This window comes from Acanthopagrus latus, chromosome 1, assembly GCF_904848185.1.
Source record: "Acanthopagrus latus isolate v.2019 chromosome 1, fAcaLat1.1, whole genome shotgun sequence".
In the NCBI taxonomy this organism is placed as follows: Eukaryota; Metazoa; Chordata; class Actinopteri; order Spariformes; family Sparidae; genus Acanthopagrus; species Acanthopagrus latus.
The window spans coordinates 15,354,020-15,360,019 of NC_051039.1; the positions used below are offsets into that span (position 1 = coordinate 15,354,020).

General features: G+C 41.0%; 1 protein-coding gene and 1 long non-coding RNA gene across 2 annotated transcripts in view; one reads left to right on the plus strand and one right to left on the minus strand.

The window, feature by feature from the left end:
* The window catches only part of zcchc7 (zinc finger, CCHC domain containing 7), a 50,487-nt gene extending 47,866 nt beyond the window's left edge, over positions 1-2,621 (minus strand). The window contains exon 1 of the mRNA XM_037108939.1: positions 2,487-2,621. The gene's annotated coding sequence lies outside the window, so the exon portion shown is untranslated. The remainder of the gene's footprint in view (positions 1-2,486) is intronic.
* LOC119025410 lies at positions 2,589-5,640 on the plus strand. Its single transcript, XR_005076813.1, has 3 exons — positions 2,589-2,666; positions 4,668-4,806; positions 5,108-5,640. It is a non-coding gene; the product is annotated as an uncharacterized LOC119025410 (long non-coding RNA).
* The last annotated feature ends 360 nt before the right edge of the window (positions 5,641-6,000 follow it).

Here is a 6,000-nt window from a genome sequence, read left to right on the forward strand (position 1 = left end):
TGACAGTGTTAGAAAATGTGAAATTATCTTCATTCTACACCCACCTAACACACACTATGTTGTTAATTTTCCCAATCTCTGGGTCTCTAACCCTCTCTCTCTCACACACACACACATTCACATACACACACACTGGACAGAGAAGAGGCACTGGCCCATTGCTCTGTCCAGTCCTGCGTGTCTGTGCCATGATGGCTGGAGATGATTGGCTCCCAGACCGCACACACCGCAGAAACGCCACGCTACACGGTCATAAGCCGGCCACTGGGGATTAAAGGGACAGGAAGAAGAGTCTTCCCAGCTGCAGAGGGAGCGCAACAGTTCTGAAGTTTAGCAGTGCACAGAGACCTGGAGCTGACAAATGTCTGAGTGTGTTTTACAATGGTGGAATGTAAAGCACTAAAAATTCTAGGCACAGTCATGGTCCACCAGTACAGGTGTGCTCACTTAATCTGCCCAATTAAAGAACAACTCAGCACTATGTGCTTATATACAGACTGTACTGACTGACATGTCCCAGATTCTCCTTTTAGTTTGGTTGCATCTGTTAAGGAAGGACAGCCCAGGCCATCATAAGTCTAATGGCATGTTCCCACAGAAAGCAGAGCAAGTTTTTTACGTGTCAAGATTACATTAAAAGTCAAAGCCCAGACACAAACAGCTCCAAATTCTTGTCTCTGCACGACCGGTGACATAATTGACATAACTTTTGCAAATTCGAGTATCATTCAGCGAAAGATTTACATATGTGGTGTGGGTTTCTGAGTGTTATGTATGGAGGGCTGGGCCGAGCCATTGGGGGCAAAGGCTGGTCATCTGCTTCTCTTAACCATCTCTTGAAGGGAAATGTACTTGATGTTTTTTCCCCCAGAGAAAGGGGAAGAGAGAGAACCTGATTCAACACTAAACTGATTTCCAAAACACAGGCAGGCACACACACCCTCTGTGTGTGGCGTTGCTTGCTAGCATTCTTGCTAATGTACAGTTAAGTGTTCTGGCTGTTTGGGGCAAATAAACACTTGAGCATGTAATGTGATCAAACGCAAATGATACCACAATCCAACTCACGCAACTAATGCAAGGTGGTAATTCACTTCATGTACAACGTGAACTCACCATAACACGTTTGGCATGCCACAGTAGGAACAGCACAGGTGTGAGTAGTAAAATGAAGGATGGCTGAATTCCATTTGGCTACTTTTGTTTCAGAGGCTTTGTTTTGTGCCTGCTGACTTGCTGTAAGACTATTACGTTTTACTGGGATACTTGAATAAGTCATCATTGTTATGAGCCACACTGGGTCTTTTCCAATCTATTGGCCAACCAAGCACATCCAATTAGGTCAACGCCGAACGAACACTTTCGATAGCACTGAAACAGGAAGTCCAATCAACCAGCACAACTTAAAACACCCATCTTTACTTAAGTATTTTATTTCATTACACTTTATACTTCTGTTCCACCATATTAAATTAATGTCTCCACCTGTAGCTAAAAGTTTCTTTGTAGATTAAAATTTTAAATAGAGAAGACATTATCCATCTTATAAAATGTGAAGCAGTGTTACAGATTATACTACCAAAAATTAACACAAATCTGCTGTTTACATATAATTAAATGAGTTCTTCCACAACTGGATGCATACTAATACATCAATAATACTGATCAATTTTATAAAAATATAACAGGGGTCAAACAGAATAATGAGTACTTGGTATTTTGAATGTAACTGGACTTTTACTTGTAATGTACAGTTTGTGTAGGTGCAAGTATTCTGATGATATAATACAGCTACTTATTTATTTGGACATGTCTAATGTGTTGACAGTATTTATGACAGGATTCAATCAAATCACCACGGTTAAGTCAGTGCATAAAAGTAATTTCCTTAAAACGGGTCATTTTAAGAGGAATAATTGTGAAAATAAATGTGTGATTTAACTGATATGGAGATTTTGGATTGTCATGGTGTTAGGTTGTTCACTGAAACACACGTATGTCAGGGACAGGGTGAGGTCCGTAGCATACAGCCCACGACTAATGACATTAAAAGTACAAGAAAAACCGCAGAAATGACATTTTAATAAGCAAATATGCTGTTTAACATTAGTTAGCTTGGTGGTAGCCACGGCTAGCTGCATGCTAGCAAGCTAGCAGGTAGGCTAGGGCACAAGTTAGCGTTGTGGGAAGCTACTGTGACGTGACTTACGCTTAACTCGACCAGAAACACACAAACATTGGAGAAACTACCCCTGAGATGTGATTATTTATGTTTACTTCCACCTGTCAACAGTCAGTGGTTAGCATGTGTCCCTCCTCTCAGTCCACGTGTTTATATGCAGCAGAGCAGCCGGTCGGATGTAAACAATGAAGCACTTCAGTCACAAATACGCGTGGAAAACGACAAACACGTGGGAGTAAAGTAGCCCTACTCGGAGCCACCACTGTATATGTTGAATGTTTAATGTCAGGAAGCATGAGCTCACCTTTATACGACAAACTGGAGAGATTTAAGGAGTCCGAGCTGCCCTCCTGCTTCCAGTCAGAGGGACACAGGCAAACAACTTCCGGGTTCGTCAGAGGGAAATAGGTGGGCCGACCGGAACGTTTCACCGCGTGCTGCTGAGGCTGTTGCTATGGGGATACTTGGGAGCCCGTAAACCCAGGTAATTAATATGAAGTTTGATTAAATTAAAGTTGAAATGAGGGATTTCTATATGTTTTAACTAAGCTTGAAATTAAGGCGAAGCCATGATTTTTGAATACAACCTGTCAGCGTCCCCCGTAATTCTTAAGCCCTCATCCCAGAACAGGTCGTCTTCCCCAGACTCCATAAAAAGCTTGTATATTTTATAATACTTTAAGACGCTCTTTGTTCCCCCCTAATTTCTGTTGCATGTCTGTCAGATAAAGAAACGTCTTAATACCTGTAGAAATGTGTGTCCTTCATGGGACTCTTAAACCGTAAGCCAAATTATTTGAATGTATTACATTTCTCCTGCTGTGTTTCCATGCAGGGCTTGATTAATTCAGGGCTCCAGGCTGAATTTTAACGTTAGTATTTAGGTGCACCCACTAATACATTTCAATTACATTTCTTAACACGTTTCATAAAAGATTGTTCAAAGAAATATGGGTGCAGATAAAAAAAAAAAAAAATCTTAATTTAAATTACAACACAAGACACAAAAAAATGTGATAACCTTGATTGTCTAGAATATAAACTTCAAAGGAATGTTGGAGCTATACAATGCAAAATAATCTACAGATTATATGTTTATAGGGTAATATATGTTAAAGGGCAACTGTTTGCGCATCTAAATGGTTTGTAATCTTTGTTTACAAAACACCAGACCTGCTAAATCTCAGGCACACTCATGCAACCTACAAAAATGTTTGGTTGAACTTGACAGATTTTTGGGCACTTGTTCAACCAAAACAGCTGCTCTGGAGCCCTGTCACTCATTTTTGTTTCATCTGCTATCAAGACTTTAATCCTATACATTCAGATATGATAAAAGGGCTCCTACTTTTGCTATGATGTGAAGTTATTCTTGAATTATATGATTACAGTTTCATCCCTAGTGTGCTGTTATAAACTGGTAAAATCTATGAAGTTAAGAAATTCTTTTGGGCCTATATTGGTTCAGACCAGACGGTGTGGAGGTCTCGTGTCTTCATCAGATGGGGATTAGAGGAGGTCATGGGAAGATTTAAATGATAGAATGCAAAGAATATTTTCTATCAAGGATATTTGTTACAATCTGCATCTTTGTTGTTGTTATTGCTCAATGTTTTGTTTGTCTGCTTGCGTGTTGGATTGGATTAACAGTTTTTCAATCTGCAGCTTCACTTTTAAAAATCATCATATGAAACCATTGGATTAGGTCTAACGAAACACAAATAAATCCTGTGAGAACAGAACTTTCCTCATTCAAGTCCAGCTTCGGTTCTTTGCTGCCTGTCAACCCCCGTCTCTCTTTCTCTCTCTCTCTCTCTCTCTCTCTATCCCAAAGTTTCCTATCAGCTCTATACTGCCACTGTCTAATAAAATGCCCTAATAACACTTGCAAAAAAATTGGGGCTCTTGAATGACACTGTGTTTGAACTCTACTGTTATGCAAAATATTATCTTTTTATGGTTGCACATATTCTATACCCCCAGACTACATTATTGTGAAACATGTACTCTGATTATAAAATGTCATTATTAAAGTTGATGTAGAATGGCAAACTGGGGGACGGTTGAGGCATCATATCTCTTTCTGCGCACAAAAGATCCAGCAGGGCCCGACACTGTTTTCCACCACTCAGACCATTGTCATTCTGATGGATGTTACGTGTTTTCACCTTCCTCAATAAGGCACAAATATTAGCTACGAAATGTCAGAATATGTGCATGTGCACACTGAGTGTGTGCATGCATGTCTGAGTGACTAGTACGGACCTTCAGGCTTCTGCTATTATTGCATGTTGATGGGAATGTAAATCTATATGTAAATGTAATTCAACAGACTGGCTATCGCCATCAGTCATATTTATAACACGTAGAATACAGCAAAATTATGCCAACTTGGCTCTCGTGCAGACTGTGTAACGTTAACATCCATCTTGTCCCCCCTTCCATATCATGAGAATAATTGTGAACTCTGTATATCCAACTGTAGGCGTCACCATCATAATGATAGTGAGCGCGGGGCGTTATGATAGGGAATCAGTGGGTGAATGCCATCTGATTCGGGAGGTTTTTCCATGCGTGTCAACACAGGAAAGGCCATCACAGAGTTGGATTGTTTCCTTCAAAAGGTTAGGCTGCACCTCATGTCTCAACACTATCACCTCTTTTAGCCCATGTATACATCCCACACACACACACACACACACACACACATACACACATAGGCACGCACACACACACTTAATATCCTGCATCTGTTTTGTTTTTGGGAGCTGCACATGGGGGCCCTCTGCCTCCTCTGCTCCCCGTATCTCTCCAAATTGGATGCAGGTCCGGGATGCCTCACTGCCTCACTGAAATTGTGATGTGGCCGCCTGATTTTGGCTTCCATGCATTTTGACGGCATTTACTATTATTATTTTAAAAAAGGTAGAGGAGACAGGCTGAATGGAGGCATCTGCTTCAGCGGTTCATCTCGGAGCGTCCAGGACCAGTGGCGTGTTGAAGATGGATGGAGAGTCCTGGACAGGGATTTAAAGTCCCCCCGATTTCCAATCACACATTCCTGAGGGATGGTTCTGCCTGATGAATGATCTTTATTGAGGAGAAGGAGTTAAAAGAAGCATGTCATTGCTCTCATTTGATGGTGTTTCTATGTGCCATGGTGGCTCCTACTTCCATTTGGCACCAGATGCTGCAGCCAACACTTTGGATGAAGTGGTTTATCAAAACAGGATTCTCGTCAGACACGAGGTGTATTGGCAATATTCTACAACTGAGGGTCATTTGTGTACAAAGGTCTGTCCTATACACTGCTATTGCTTGGATTTAGTGTGATGAAAAACTCATGGGAGGATTTTCAAAGAAGCTGAGCTCAGACTGAGACAAAATCTTGACCTGAGGTGCATTTGAGAAATGGTTTGTAAATCCAGATTTTTAAGAAATAAATACAGCTGAAAGAATGAGAAGGTTAATCATTTAAAAATCTGCTCCATACATGTACAAATGTATTGGACTTATGTAATAATTTGTAGCGGTATATTCATTACTTTTCTTTTGGTCATATGTGGGTGGATTGTAACGTGACATCACAAAACGAGACCTTCCTCTTCTCTCTCAGTTGCCTATACAAGCCTGTGGGTGATTTGTTGAAGTTGTTCAATGCTGCTGGACTGTGAATTTCTTTGTGAAGGACTCGAGTTGGATTTTCTCGAGTGCCTCGTGTCAGTGCCTCTCTTCGCTCTGCCAACACAGAGCAACGGTAGCCAACAATAGTTTAGAAATGAGCCCGCTGATACAAACTAATGATCGGCTACCAGCAC